Source organism: Hemitrygon akajei, chromosome 10 (assembly GCF_048418815.1).
Source record: "Hemitrygon akajei chromosome 10, sHemAka1.3, whole genome shotgun sequence".
Classification (NCBI taxonomy): Eukaryota; Metazoa; Chordata; class Chondrichthyes; order Myliobatiformes; family Dasyatidae; genus Hemitrygon; species Hemitrygon akajei.
The window spans coordinates 112741998-112758929 of NC_133133.1; the positions used below are offsets into that span (position 1 = coordinate 112741998).

General features: G+C 45.7%; 1 protein-coding gene across 1 annotated transcript in view; it reads right to left on the bottom strand.

Moving 5' to 3' along the window:
• Positions 1 to 16932, bottom strand: part of nav3 (neuron navigator 3) — a 433465-nt gene that overhangs the window by 354581 nt on the left and 61952 nt on the right.

The window sequence follows — 16932 nt, forward strand, 5'->3', positions numbered from 1 at the left end:
AACAAGGACCCAAGGGTTACATTGATGGCCCAAGTGAGAGACCATGGATTGTTGGGCTGAAAGGCATGTTTTAGAACCTTAAAGATGACGTGATAACAAGGGAACAAACCTGATATAAGAGAGGACTTGCTGTTAGTGTGTTGAAAATAAAACAAGGTAAAACACATAGACTATACTCGGCACCAGCCGACTCGCCATCACAGAAAGGTGCCAGAAAAGGCCAGCAACATCATAAAGGATCCCACCCACCCTGCTAACGGACCATCAGGGAAAGGGCAACATCCACACCAGGGCCACCAGATTCAAACACAGTTACTTCCCCCAAACCATCAGGCTGATCAACACCTCCACCCATCAGTACATACACATCAGCTTAATGATCAATGTATATCACAGTCTCTTGTACATTATGCTTTATAGGATTGTTCTATATTTATTATTGTGTGTTTTTTTATAATTCTTTATAGCTATTGTGTCTTTTATGCTGCGCATTCTAGAGTAACAATCATTTCATTCTCCTTTGCACTCCTGTACCGAGGACTGGCAATAAACAATCTTGAATAAGTCAGCCATGGTGGAATGGTGGAGCAGACCTGATGGGCCGAATGGCCTAACTCTGCCCCCACGTCTTATGGTCTTATATCCAAAGTGAAAGTAGATAGGTTCTTGCCTGGTAAAGGAGTCAAAGGCTACGGGGAGAAGGCAGGAGAATGGGGTTGAGAGGGATAACACATCAGCAATGATCAAATGGTGCAGCATACTCGAAGGGCCGAATGGTTTAGCTCTGCTCCTGCATCTTATGGTCTTACAATCTTGAATAGGAGGAGTTTGGACCTTACAGAAATAAAATCTGGCCTCCTGTCAGATCTGTAAATGATCCCTTACTCCAACCCTTTGCCAATTATCAACTAACAGTTAGGCTCAACAGCATAATCACACCCCGTCAAAATTTCCCACAGCATTAGAGGTAAACATAGAGCCGAACTCGAGCATAGACCTGACCATTTCCAAACAAGGCCAGACACTTAAACCAGCAAACAGCAATTAAAGTCTATTTCATGAAACATACACGCAGTGGCCACTTTATTAGGAACCTCTCACACCTAATAAAGCAGCCACTGAGTGTATGTTCACGCTCTTCTGCGGCTGTAGCCCATCCACTTCAAGGTTCAACATGTTGATCATTCAGACATGATCTTCTGCACACCACTGTTGTAACGCCTGGTTATTAGAGTTACCGTCATCTTCCTGACAGATTGAACCAGTCTGGCCCTTCTCCTCTGACCTCTCATTAACAAGGCATTTTTGTTCACAAACCTGCTGCTTACGAGACATTTTTTTGTTTTTCGCACCATTCTCTGTAAATTGCTGCGACTGTCGTGCATGAAAATCCCAGCAGATCAGCAGTTTCTGAGATACTCAAACCGCCCCATCTGGCACCAAAAATCATTCCATGGTCAAAATCACTTACATCACATTTCTTCCCCATTCTGATGTTTGCTCTGAACAACAGCTGAACCTCTTGACCATGTCTGCATGCTTTGACGCATTGAGTTGCTGCCACGTGATTGGTAGATTAGATTAATGAGCAGGTGTGCCTAATAAAGTGGCCACTGAATGTAGAGGCACACACAAAACATTGTTAGAGAGCAAGGGGGTTTCTGAAACTGTACATCTCGTGCTCCATGATGTTTTTTACTGTTGCATTTCATATGCTTACAGTTTACTCTTAAAGGCAGTGCAGAGAGAAAAGAGCTGATGAATTCTTTTCTGACTAGAATGTCTGGAATCTGTGCAAAAGCCTCAATCAACACGGGGCCGATACGATGAAGGTTCATTTATCACGCTCTCCAAAGTGTGGGAAAGTCTTTGTGACCTTCTGACCATCAGTGCATATTGCCAATAGAATTTCAAAGCCCAACTCGCTTCCAACTAAAATACAAACAAATAACACATTTTGGAAGTTCTGGCTTCACTGCAACTTCTCCACATCATGATGAAGAAGATACTAGTTCATGTGAACAGTCAAGTCGATTGTGATGTTCTCCAGTGGGGTGGGTCTTCAGGGGGCTGCAGAGGCTGATTCGGGATCCATAAAACCATAGGGCGGATTCCCTTAATGGGGAATGCTTGTGCGTTCCGAAAGCTGGGAAGGCTGATGCACGGGTCCTTGACAGATTGGGCTCAAAGTCCGGGGCATGGAATGCGAGAGCACAGGAGACCACCCACTGCTGCAGCCTTCATGGCTGTTGTGATGTGCCATCATCTTCCATCAGCACTACTGATGAGGCCTTGGTTGAATCGATCTTTGTCTGGGTTTGTCTTTGACCTCACCGCCATGGGCGGGAGCTAAGTGCCAGGTGGCTAAACTCCAGGCCAAGAATGTGACTGGACTAGTCACAGGAATGAAGGGTTATGGTGTTCTGGCAGGAAAGTGGGATGGAGGCAAAAGTTCTTGGAGCCTGGGTGAGGCCATCAAAGTTTTTGATCCTTAACCTCCTTTAAAATTATTGTTAGCATGTGCTTCATTATGAACATATCAGTTTTTACTTATTTATACTTTTTTTAAATTTAAAAATTCAGCATGGTGACAGACCCTTCTGACCCAATGAGCCAATTACACGCGAGCAGCCAAATTACCCATGCGGCCAATGAACCAACACAGCCGAATGTCTTTGGAGTGTGTGAGGAAACAGAAGCACCCAGTGGAAACCCACATGATACAGCAAGAACGTACAAACTCCTTACAGACGACGGTGGGAATTGAACCTGGATCACTGGCACTGTAATAGTGTTGTTAACCACTACACCATCACAATGGCAGTTACGGTGGAGGAAGTTTGCAGCAGTGAAGAGTCCCCAAACATCTTGCATTCCATGCCACTGGACCCTGACCCCAATCTGTCAAGGACCATGTGGTGGCTGCCCGTGCATCAACTTCCCCACGTTGAACAAAGTCACGCACATTTTGTCAAGCTAATTAAACTTATCATTAAACATCTAGCTAAACTAATTCTTTCTTCCTGCACATGGTCCATATCCTTCCATTTGCTGCATATTCACATGTTTATTTAAGCACCTCTTAAACATCTCTATCATATCGGCCTCCACTACCACCCCAGGCAGTGCATTCCTGCCACCCACTACTCTGTGTAAAAACCTGGCCTCACGCATCTCCTCTGAACTCTACAAACACAAGAGATTCTGCAGGTGCTGGAAATCTGGAGCAACGCGTATAAAATGCTGGAGGAACTCAGCAAGTCAGGCAGCATCGATGGAGTCGACATTTCAGGGCAAGATCCTTCATCAGGCCTTTGAACTTTCCTCTCCTATCTTAAATGACCTCTGGTATCTCAACAATGGGAGAAACAATCCTGGAAGTCTACTCTATCTATTTCTCTCAGAATCTTACAAATGTCCATTAGGTCTCCCCTCAGCCGCCACCACCCCAGAAAAAACAAACTAATGTGTAAGAATTTAGAGCTCTTCTCATTCTGGCTTCTGTTCTTCCTCTGACAATAGGCGGGTGACACAACGTTTTACAGCACAAAGTGACCCGGGTTCAAATCCCACCACTGTCTGTAAGGAGTTTGTATGTAATCCCTGTGACTATGGGGGCTTCCAGTTTCCCCCCACATTCAAAAGGTGTATGTGCTGGGGTTAGTGAGTTGTGGGCATGCTATATTGGCACTGGAAGCATAGTGACACTTGCGGGCTGCCCCCAGCACATCCTCGGACTGTGTTGGTCATTGATGCAAACTGTATGTTTCAATGTACATATGACAAAGCTGACCTCTCTTTCAATTCCCTCACCATTCATGTCTCTCTCCCAATACCTCTTAAAACACTGCTATTGTAAATTGGTGAGTGGGAGAGAGGGGTAATCTGGGGAGAATTAAGTGGGTGATGGTCAGTGGAAAGGGCCTGTTCCTGTGTTGTACGACAATTTCCAGGTGTAATTCTGAATTTGGCCACACGATGTCAGGAACAGCGCACTTAACAAAGTTGATGCAACTTCCCCAGAACTGCAGGCGAAAGCTGTGGTAGCAGTTTAGTCGGTTGAGCAGAAAACCTCTCTGCTGAACCACATTCAGTGACGAAAGTGAAAAAAAAATATTGAAAAGGTGTAAAATTTGAAATCTGGGAGAAAGAAAGTGGAAGCTTTTTTTAAATGGTGAGGCACTGAAAGATGCTGTGTTGAGAACACCAGTGCCCAGGAAAGGAAAGTGGTGGATCACCGGCGAATGCCTGCCAGCTGTTGAGTACATTCACATGGAGCGCTGCCATCATAAAGCAGCATCCATCATCAAGGACCCCCACCATCCAGGCCATGCTCTCTTCTTGCTGTTACCTGCGATCTCACACCACAATATTCAGGAACAGTTATCACCCTTCAACCATCAGGCTCCTGAACCAGCATGGATAACTTCACACACCTCGACTCTGAACTGATTCCACAAGCTATGCACTCTGTCTCAAGGACTTTACAGCTTATGTTCTCAATATTTTTGTTTAGTTGTACAATTTGTCTTCTTTTGCACGAGTTGTTTGTCAGACTTTTGTATTCTACTGTACTCGTTATTTTCCTGTCAATGCCTGTAAAAAATGAATCTCAAGGTAGTATATGATGACAATATGTACTTTGATAATAAATTTATTAACTATTAGAGACACAATATTGCCAGCAACGATGGAAGGTTCATTAGAAGGTCTGCAAAGAAATATTAAATAGAGAACAAGTATCTGCTAAGCATGGGCAACAGATGGTGATTTATGCAAATAATGCTTACTATTGAACTTGAACTGTGAACTACAAATACGCATAGGTAGTTTGTCACTGTCTTGCCTGCACTCTAAGCTGGTTAATTGGAAGAGATTGCACCAAATAGACAACGGCGCCAAGATGAACAGGACAAGTGCAAAGTATTCCCAGATCCCTTTGTTCTACCACACTCCTCAGTGCCCTACCGTTCTCTGTGTAACACCTACCCTGTTTGGTCTAACCGAAGTGCAACACCTTGTACTTGTCTGCAATAAATTCCATCTGCCATTTTTCAGCCCATTTTTCCATTTGGTCCAGATCTTGCTGCAAGCCATGATGGTCTTCCTTGCTGTCCACTCCACCCCCAATCTTGGTGTCATTTCCAAATTTGCTGACCTAGTTAACCACATTAGCATGCAGATCACTGTTATTGAATGCAAACATCGATGGACCCATACCAATTCCTGCAGCACACCAGTAGTCACAGGCCTCCAGTCAGAGAGGCAGCTCTCTGATACCAATCTCTGGCTTCTTCAACACGCAATGTCTAGTCCAATTTCCTATTTCATCTTGAGTGCTGAGTGGCTGAACCTTCTTGACCAACCTCCCACATGGGAACTTGTCAAATCTTTGTCTAAAGTTCATGTATATAATTAGTCCATAATAACATCCACTGCCTTGTCTTCATCAAATTTCCTGGCAACTTTCTTGAAAAACTATTGGTTAGACATGAGCTACCACACATGCTGACTATCCCTGATCAGTCCATGTCTATCCAAATACTCATATATCAGAATACCATCCAATGACTTTCCCACTACTGATGTCAGGCTCACCGGCCTGAAATTTCCTGGTTTATTTTTAGGGCTTTTCTTAAACAGTGCAACGACCTTAGCTATCCACCAATCCTCCTGTACCTCATCTACCACTAAAGATGATTAAATATCTCTGCTAGAGCCCCTGCAATTTCTTCACTGGCCTCCTACTGTCAAGAGGGGCCGGATGGACCCAAACGCAGGACGCAGACACTGAAGTACTAGGGGGAGGACAGGATGGGGATGCCATGACATTTAAGGGTAGCTGGGGTTCAGGCAGATAGAGTACAGGCAGGCAGAGCGGAGCGGCTCCCGAAGTTCAGGCAAGCGGAGCGGAGCGGGCTCCCGAAGTCCAGGCCGGCAGAGCGGAGCGGGCTCCCGGAGTCCGGGCAGGCAGAGTGGAGCGGGCTCCCGGAGTTCCGGCAAGCGGAGCGGAGCGGGCTCCCGGAGTTCAGGCAGGCAGAGCGGAGCGGAGCGGGCTCCCGAAGTTCAGGCAAGTGGAGCGGAGCGGGCTCCCGGAGTTCAGGCAGGCAGAGCGGAGCGGGCTCCCAGAGTTCAGGCAGGCAGAGCGGAGCGGAGCGGGCTCCCGAAGTCCAGGCCGGCAGAGCGGAGCGGGCTCCCGGAGTTCAGGCAAGCGGAGCGGAGCGGGCTCCTGAAGTTTGAAGTCAGGTAGGCAGACTCCCGGGATTCAGGCAGGCAGGTCCCCGGGGTTCAGGGTTCAGGCAGGAAGGTAGATAGGTCCCCGGGTTCAGGCAGGCAGAGCGGAGCGGGTTCCCGAAGTTCCAGTCAGGTAGGCAGGCTCCCAGGGTTCAGGCAGGCAGGCAGACAGATCTAGGTGGCGATAGGCTAGCAGGGAGCCCTCCCTGGGCATGTATCCCAGGTAGGGGCACCTCCCAGGCAGAAACACCGGAGGCCTGGGCACGACACGGACCCCTAGGTGGGTGCGGGGCACAATCCCAGGGTTCGGGTGGAAGAGAAGGAGGGGGCAGAACCCCCGCCGGGCCACGGCCCACCAGCCGGAGACGCCCGACGAAGGCAAGGGACAGGAGCAGGCAGAACCACTGCCGGGCCACGGCAGGTCGGCCAAACGTACCCGACAGGGGCAAGGGGTAGGGACAGGCATAGGTCCAGGTCAACCAACACAACAGCCATGACAACGGGAAATTCGGAAACGGCCGGCAGACAGCGCGACTGCACGAAACACAAAACCGAGCAGAGAAGCGGGACCAGCACATGGGAAGAAAGGTGGGAGAGCGAACCAACCTGGCAATACTGGTATGGGCAGAGAAGCATGATGAAGAATAGGTCTGAGCCCGGGCAGGATAACAGAATGAAGAGATGGGTTCGGAGCTGGCGGAGAAACAGGAAACAGAACAAAACGACCACCCGCCTGGTCCCAGTCCCAAGGCCCCTTATAAACACCTGCAGCTCAGTGAGTTACAGGTGTGCCTCCTTGAAGCAGGAGGGTCCTAACTAGATCACGGGTGACGGGAGGGACAACTGCAGGACCCGGAGTCCGGAGCCCTCGAACCGGATCAAAACCCGGAACACGGTTCCGGACCAGACCCTGACACCTACAGGGTCCAAAACAATACCTTATCAGGCCCTGGGGATTTATCCTCCCTACTTTGCCTCAAGATAGCAAGCATCTCCTCATCTGTAATCTGCATAGGGTCCATGACCTCCTTGTTGCTTTGCCTCACTTCTATAGACTCTGTGTCCATCTCCCAAGTGAACATAGATGCAAAAAATCCATTTAAGATCTCCTCCATCTCTTCAGGCTCCATGCATGGGTTACCAGTCTGATCTTCCAGAGGACCAATTTTGTCCCTTGCAATCCTTTTGCTTTTAACAGATCTGTAGAATCCCTTGGGATTCTCCTTCACCTTGTCTGCCATGGCAACATCATGCCTTCTTTCAGCCCTCCTGATTTATTTTGCAAGTGTTCTTTTGCATTCCTTAAACATGTCATTCCATAAACACGTCATTTGTTCCTGCCTATCTATACCTGCTATACACCTTTTTTCCCTTAACCAGCACTTCAATATCTTTTGAAAACCAGGTTCCCTAAACCTGTTATCTTTATCTTTTATTCTGACAGGCACATACTGTACAAGCTTTGTACTCCCAAAATTTCAATTTTGAAGGCCTCCCATTTATCAAGTACACCTTTGCCAGAAAACAGCCTGTCCCAATCCACACTTGCCAGATCATTTCTGATATCAAAATTGGCCTTACTCTAACTTAGAATCTCAACCCACGGACCAGACATATCTTTTTCCATATTTATCTTGAACTAATGGCATTGTGATCACTAGACGCAAAGTGTTTCTCTTCACAAACTTCTGTCATCTGCCCTGTTTAATTCCCTAATAGCAGATCAAGTATCACACACTCTCTCGTTGGGGCTTCTATGTACTGATTAAGGAAACTTTCCTGAACACATTTGACAAACTCTGTCCCATCCGATCCTTTTACAATATAGGAGACCTAGTCAAGATATGGAAAGTTGAAATCACCTACTATAACAACCTTATGTTTCTTGCAACAGTCTGTGATCTCTTTATAATTTTGTTCCTCTAAATCCATGTTCTGTGGATCATCTGAAAAGACATGCCTGTTGTGCTGCTGTAAAGAAGTTTTTCACTGTACTTGCACCTCACTGTAATTGTGCTCATGTCAATAAGCTCGATGTTTCCACTAACTGGGTGCCTGGACTCAGGAGTGACAGACTCACCATAAAAGTTGACTACGTGGGACTGAGATGACATGTTCAAATGTTCAAATAGTTCAAAATTCAAAAGTTCAACGTAAGTTTATTATCAAAGTACATATATGCCACCATGTACTATCCTGAGATTCATTCTTGTGGGCATTCACAGTAAATAGAAAGAGACAAAATAGAATCAATGAAGAACCACAAAGACGGACAAACAACCAATGTTCAAAAGTCAGCTAACTGTGCAAGTACGAACAGAAAAGAAAATAACAATGATAATACTAACACAGGCACAGTCAAGTGGCAAACATCATTCACCAAAATCTTGCTTTAAAATACCAACTGATAAAGAAATCATACCTTATTATGAATACAAGCCTGATCCAGTTTTAGAGTCAGAATCCCACAAATTACACTGTGACTGATTTGTTATTACAGATAGGACAGTCCATAATAACAGTCTGGATATAATAATACTGGTTAAACAAGCAAGACTGGCTTACTCAATTGGTAATAGCTTTTCCAAACGCATATAACTTACAGAAATCAGTAAGTGAAAATGCCAGAAATATGCTGAATTGAAAGACTTTGGAACATGAACTATTGTTCCAATGGGAATATCTACAACTGGTATCATCCCAAAGGCACTACCCAAATGTGTTAAACAATTGGGGTTACACAGCAATATCTATGAATCTCTACAATGCTAAACATCAGCAGAGTAGTCTGAAAGTTCCTTGCAATTGATGTATCAGTGTGCCTAGCTATGCCCATACCAGTTTGAGCTGAGAGAAAGTAATAATACAATAGTAATAAATAAACAATCAATAAATATCAAAAACATGATTTGCAGAGTTCTTAAAAGTGAGTCCATTGGTTGTGGAATCAGTTCAGGTTTGAGGTGAATGAAGTTATCGATGCTGGTTCACGAGCCTGATGGTTGAGGAGTAAAACTGTGCCTGAACCTGTGGTGTAGGACTTGAGGCTCCTGTACCTCCTTCCTGATGGCAGCAGCAAGAAGAGAGCAAGGCCAGTATGGTGAGCGTCCTTGATGATGGACGGTGCTTTCCTGTGACAGTGCTCCATGTAGATGTGCTCAATGGTGGGGAGAGCTTTACCCTGATGGACTGGGCCGTATCCACTACTTTTTGTAGTTTTTTCCATTCAAGGACAATGGTGTTTCCATACCAGGCTGTGATGGTCTCTTCACCCAAAATAGAGGGGTCATCAGCCCAGAACTCCAACAATTGGCTCAGGACTGTTTCCCTGGTGATTGTAACTTTCCTATTCCATCCTCCCTTCCAATGACACATTCACAGCTATTTCTGGGTTGTTATTACATCCTGTACAGTGGTGATTAATACAAAATACCTGTTTAATTCATCTGCCATCACCATATTTTCCATTATTAATTCCCCAGACTCACATTGTCAACTCTTTTTGTAATAACTACCCATGGAAACTCTTCCTTTCTGTTTCCATATTTGCCTCATCCGAATGTTTCCACACTTATTCGTCTGTTAGTCATCCTCCGTGTTGGTCATTCTCAAAATATACCTTGTCCACTGGCAGAAGTGGTGATGGAAGATCATAACCTCTGAAGAGAGGACATCTTCAGAAAGGTGGTGCCTGGTACGGAGGGGCAACCGCACAGGACTGGAAAAAGCTGCAAAGTTGTAAACTCAGCCAGCTCCCTCATGGACACCAGTCTCCCCAGCATCGAAGACATCATCAAAAGGCGATGCCTCAGGAAGACGGCATCCATTACTACGGACCATTGTCACCCAGGACATGCCCTCTTCGTGTTACTACCATTAGGGAGGAGTAACAGGAGCCTGAAGATACACACTTCAAAATTTCCCACTCAGGATCAATAAAGCATTTATTACTATTATTATTATTATTTTATTAATGTTTTAGGAACAGCTTCTTCCCCTGTGCCATCAGATTTCTGAATTTATTTTCTCATTATTTTGCTCTCTTTTTGCATTGCTTTTCTTGTATTTCTTATTGTAACTCACATTAATTGTAACATGCCCTGGGTGGTGAGGATCATCATTAAGGAGCCTTGCCCTCCGGGACATGCTCTCTTGTCATTACTACCATCCGCGAGGACGTACACTGCACTCAACGTTTCAGAAACAGCTTCTTCCCCTCCGCCATCAGATTCCTGAACAGTCCATGAACCGATGGACACTGCCTCTCCTTTTGAACCCTTATATATATGATGTGAATGCTACTGTGCCACTGAAGGGCCAGTTCCTGTGTTGTCCTGCTCTAAGCTCTGGCTTTGTTGTCATACCAAATCCATCGGTTCTTCCCAGTCCTCTACACTCTCCAGCATTACGCTGGAGAGGCACAACAACATTCTCTTGGTAACCCTGTGTATATTTACAGTCAACCCGTGCCCACAAGAAAGAAACCACAGTGCGTTGTATGAACTGTGAAGGCATATGGCATTAATCAGCGGCTGGGAAGAGAAGCTTATGATCATACACCATTCTTCACAAAGGATGCCGACAACTGCATTAACCCTCTGACTGGAAAGCCCAGAAGACCATAACACATAGGAGCAGTACTAGACCATTTGGCCCATCGAGTCTGCTCCATCATTCCATCGTGGCTGATTTATTCTCCCTTTCAACCCCATTCTACTGCCTTCTCCCCACAATCGTTGACACCCTTACTATTCAAGAATCTCAACAAGAGAAAATCTGCAGATGCTGGAAATCCGAGCAGCCCACACAATATGCTGGAGGAACTCAGCAGGCTAAACAGCATCTATGGGAAAAAGTACAGTCAACGTTTTGGACCAAGACCCTTTGGCAGGACTCAAGAATCCATCAACCCCTACTTTAAAGTCACCCAATGGCTTGGCTTCCACAGTAGTCTGTGGCAATGAATTCCACAGATTCACTACCCACTAGCTGAACTAATTCCTCCTCATCTCTGTCATAAAGGGACATAACTGCTATACTAAGCTATGCTCTCTAGTCCTAGACTCCCCCATTAGAGGAAATATCCTCTCCACATCACTCTGTCTAGTTATTTCAATATTCAATAGGTTTCAATGAGATCCATCCTCATTTATCTAAACTCTAATAACTACAGGCCCAGAGTCATCAAATGCTCCTCATACATTAACCCTTTCATTCCTCAAATCATTCGCATGATCCTCCTCTGGACCCTCTCCAATGCCCGCACATCCTTTCTTAGAAAAGGAGCCCAAAACTGCTCACAATACTCCAAGTGAGGGGGAATTTGGAAGAGATCCTGCATGAAGAATAAGCTTGCTTTGCCATGAAACACTCAATTGAACTCATGGCACAGAGCCAGAAATGAAAAAAATCAACATTACAGTTAAGTGGTTCAGATTACAGGACCCCCTGTCTCAGCCCGTGTAATGAGATGGTTGGTTAATCTGGTGAAATGTTAGCACATCTTCACCTGCTGCACATGCACTCCAGCACAGAGAAGTGATGTTATTTAATGCAGGACTTGCCATGTAATTACTGGTTGATGAGGAAACAAGGACTGGATTCAACCTGTTGGATATTATGCAAAACTACAGACCCTACTACAAGTAGACCACTGCCACCACAGAGAAACACACACAAAATACTAGGTCAGCAAGTCAGGTGGCATCTGTGGAGGGGAATAAACAGTCAATGTTTCGAGCCAAGACTATTCATCAGGACTGGAAGGGAAAGGGGAAGAAGCCAGAATAAGGGGGAGAAATACAAGTTGGAACGTAATAGGTGAGGCCAGGTGAGAAGGGGAAGGGGGGGATAAAGTACGAAGATTGGAGGTGTTGGGTGGAAGGAGGAATCTGATAGGAGAGCAGGATGGACCATGGGAGAAAGGGAAGGAGGAGGGGAACCAAAAGGGAGTTGATAGGCAGGTGTGCAGAAGAGAAGAGGTAAGAGAGCAACCAGAATAGGGAATAGATGAAGAGAGAAGGGGAGGCAGGAGAACTTACCCGAAGTTAGAGAAAGTTAGAGAAATCACAGTTCATGCTGTCAGGTAATCAGATGGAACATGAGGCATTGCTCCTCCAACCTGAGAGTGGCCTCATCTTTGCAGTAAAGGAGGCCATGGACTGACACACTGGAATGGGAATTATGATTGGAATTAAAATGGGTGGCCACTGGGAATCGTGCTTGTTTCAGACGAAGAGAATGTGCTCGACAAAGCGATCCCCCCAATCTTCGTCGGTCTCACTGACACAGGGAAGGCCACATCAGGAGCATTCACGCTCAGAGAGATGTATGAAATCCCAGGCATTTGGCCCATGCTAGTATCTGCACACTATACAAAATCAAAGTAAATTTATTATCAAAGTACGTATATGCAAAGATTCAAAGTACATTTATTATCAAAGTATACACATGGATTCATCCTCCTGCAGACAGCCTTGAAGCAAAGACCATGGAACCCATTCAAAAACTGATCAAACACCCAGCGTAAAAAAAAGAGCAAATTGTGCAAACAGCATAAAGCGAGTGAATAATACACAGAATATTAAACCTCAAACCACAGAGTCCTCAAAGTCGTCTAGGAGTATTCAGCTTAGTGCTGTTCATCGACTGCAGGACTCACTGAAACGCCCCGATCAAACTGTGCAACAATACACGGGGAGTGTGCATCAGAGATTAAGACAAGCTGTCCACTGCTGTATAAGTCACAGAAGGGTGCACAATAGAAACAGGGCATTCAGCCCATCCGTTGTCCACTGTCCATTAACACTCACTTACACCAATCCTACACTAATTCCATTTCATTCTCCCCATATTCACATCAACTCTTTCACATTCTACCACTGGCCTATGCAGTAGGGGACTCAGTAGGACAAGCAGGTGTATAGAGGAACAGCAGGGCTGATCACGAAGGACGGTGATAACGGGAACCATTAGGTGTAACCAGATGAGGAAAAGGAGAAACGTTCTGTTGGTCGGTGGAAGGAATGACGAGGGGAAATGGGTGATAGGGGGGCTGGAGGAGCAAGATGGCTAAGGGAACCACGATTGGAGAATTGGTGGATATGAAGGAGAGAGAGCGAGGAACTCAGGATAAAATAAAGAGATAAAGAGATTAGCTTGATTTGTCACATATACATCAAAATCAACAGTAAAATGTGTCATTTGCACCAAATCAAATCAGGAAGGATTGCGCTGGGCAGTCTGCAAACCCACAACTTACTACCTTAACCCTACATCTATGGAATGTGGGAGGAAAGCAGAGCACCCAGAGGAAACCCACACGGACATGGTGAGAACGTACAAACTCCTTCTGTGGCAGGAGTCAAACGCTGATCATTTCTGCTGCCGCTGTGAAGCGTTATGCAAACCGTTGTACTCCCAAGCTGTACAATGAAGCACCTCTCTGGTTTTCTGTTTGCACAGGCAGACCCGAAAGGCTACTGTTGTGCTTAGCACAGCAAAGTTTAATGGGCAGTTTGAGTGTGATGTGCAAAATCATGTAATATTTCAGAAACTAGAAATGAAGGAAATAACGAAGTGCTTTCGGAGGCTAAAGTTGCTAAAGAGGTCTCAGATTTAAGAATCAGAATTGGGTTTATTACTGCTGACATACGCCACGAAACGTGTGGCTTTGCAGCAGCCACACAGTGCATGAACATAAAAAGGGGCAGCACGGTGAGGTGGCAGTTAGCACGCCAGTGACTCAGGTTCAAATCTGCTGCTGTCTGAAAGGAATCTGTACATTCTCAACATAACCTCCAGGTGCTCTGGTTTCCTCCCACATTCCAAAGACATACGGATTAGTTAGGGTTCGTAAGTTGTGTGCACGCTGTGTTGGCACCCAGAAAGTATGGCGACACTTGCAGGCTGCCCCAGGGCATCTTCCGACTGTATTGTCATTGACACAAACAATGTGTTTCACTGTATGTTTTGATGTACGTGTGACAAATAAAGCTAATCTTTAAACCAGCTTCACCTCCATGGACTCCATAGGTTTCAATTCTCCTAAACTTCAGTGAGTACAGCTCTAGAGTCATTTTCTTGTGATGACTGAGGTATCTTGGGGGACCAACTGCAAACTGGGAGGAGCTGTCTCTGTCGGAGAACAACTTCTCCTTTTACAATGAAATGTAGTCATTGCTGCAGGGTTGTAACGGGCAAGTTGAACAGAGCAAGATCCCACAACTGGAGAGGTGGCAGAGGGCAGGTGATTCACTGGTATCGGAGTTGGCATTGATATTGGTTTATTATTGTCACGTGTACTGAGATACAGTGAAAAGTTTGTTCATTCATACACGGTGTGTTGAAGCAGTGTAAGCTAAAAAAGTAACAGAATACAGAATAAGAGAAAATGCAGTGCAGGTAGATCATAAAGTGCAAGAGGTAGATGATGAGGTCAAGAGTCCATCTTGTCATACAAGAGAAACATTTGATTCAAAGTAAATTTATTATCAAAGTACTTTTATGACACCATATACTATGCTGTGATTCATTTTCTTGCAGGTCTTAATAAAAAGAAGCAGAATAAAATGAATAAAAAACCACCCCATGACAGAGATGGACAAACAGTCAATGTAGGAAAGACAATGAACTACAAATACAAAAAGAACATAAACAAGAACAAGAAGTATTGAGAACACGAGCTGTAGAGTCCTTAAAAATGAGTGCATAGGTTGTGGAATCAGTTCAGTGATGGGTTCAGTGTTGTCAGAGAAAGTCTTGTAAGACTGAGAATGTCTTCCAGGAGGGAAAGGAAAGGTACAGACAGGGTCAGTGGTAAACTGGTGAAAGGGATAAGTTTAGAGGGGTCACGCAGGCAAAGCAGCAAATGGTAAAGAGCAGATCCATGATCTGCTGTCAATCTAGGAACATGGCCAGTCCTTGCAAGGGATCACACACACATATGCATATAGTCTGGCTGCTCGAACCTGAATAAAGTCAGCCCACCCACACTGGATGCTGTGACACTTGTTATCTTGCCTGTTTCTTTTTGGAGAAGGTGGATTGAAATGAAACATATGCGTGTTTGGATTATCAAATTCACTTTATATATACACTTAACATCTGTATAATACAACAGCTCTCCAAACCATATTAGGTCTTGCCTCATTACTGGGCCTTTAGGCCACCCACCACCAACCAGTTTGAAAGGTCTGGGTAAGTCCAGCCAGGAGGGAAGCAGTTCAGTCTGTGAAAACCACCCAGGGATTTCCTGGCAACACTCACAAAATGCTGGAGGAACTCAGCAGGCCAGGCAGCGTCTACGGAAAAGAGTAAACAGTTGACGTTTCTGACCGAGACCCTTCATCAGAACTGGAGAAAAAAGATGAGGAGTCAGAGTAAGAAGGTGGAGGTAGGGGAGGAAGAAGTACGAGGTAGTAGGCGATGGGCAAAACTGGGAGAGGAGGAGAGGTGAAGTAAAGAGCTGGGAAATTGATTGGTGAAAGACGTAAAGGCTGGAGAACCGGTAATCTGATAGGAGAGGACAGAAGGCCATGGAAGAAAGGGAAGGGGAGGAGCACAAGAGGGAGGTGATGGGCAGATAAGGAGATGAGATGAGAGAGGGAAATGGGAATGGGGAATGGTGAAGGGGGGTCATTACCGGAAGTTTGAGAAATCAGAGTTCATGCCATCGGGTTGGAGGCTACCCAGACGGCATATAGGGTGTTGCTCCTCCAACCTGAGAGTGGCCTGTCTGTGATAGTAGAGGATGACATGGACGGATATATCGGAATAGGAATGGGAAGTGGAATTAAAATGTGTGGCCACTGGGAGATCCTGCTTTCTCTGGCAGACGGAGTGTAGGTGCTCGGCAAAGCGATCTCCCAATCTACATCGGGTCTCACCAATACAAGGACTTTATGTATGTCACTTGAATTTCCAGCATGTGCAGATTTTCTCTTGTTTGTGATTGAGCAGGGATGTCCTGGAATGAAGATTAATCTCCAGGTCATTACTGCAGGGAGCACACAAGAAATGGAGCCAGGCTGAGTGGAATCCAACTGGGCAATAAAGAAAGCTTTCCTTTCCCAGTTGGTCAGGCCTGGGCTGGCAAAGTGGCAGAGTGGGTACAGCAACTGTCTCCCAACTCCAACGACCCAGATATGATCCTGACCTCAAGTGCTGTCCATGCAAAGTTTCCACAATCTGCTTTTTAACACGTGGGATCCGTGACCTATTGCAGCATTCAGAGTGCAGTTCTGCACGGCAGTGTGTTGCCATTCCTGGAGCTCTCCGTGTTTTGGCATGACCAGGCTCGGCCTGAAGTCAGACACCTCCGGGGCCTGCGGGGCCCTGTGGACACAAATTCTTGCCAGTGCTGCATACTGAAGTGTAGCAGGAGCCGGAACATCGAAGACAGTGAGAGTGGTCGTGGGAGATGTCAGCACTCAGGATTCGATTTGCCGATTCTCGAGTCGGGGAACTCGAAATAAAAAGCAACGTTTCAGACTGACTGTAACATCGAAATAGTGACTGTGGTCTCCCCTCTCACTGTGGCAGAAGTGATATCTGTCTCTCCCTTGTTAGTGTGAGAGAGCCTGTGGATGTCGAAACATTGGAGTGAACTGTCAGTTCACTCCAATTGTAGACCATGGTCTCTCTTTGCGGCTTTACTGTTGTTTTCATGGTGGGTGGTGGGAACGCTGGTGACAACAA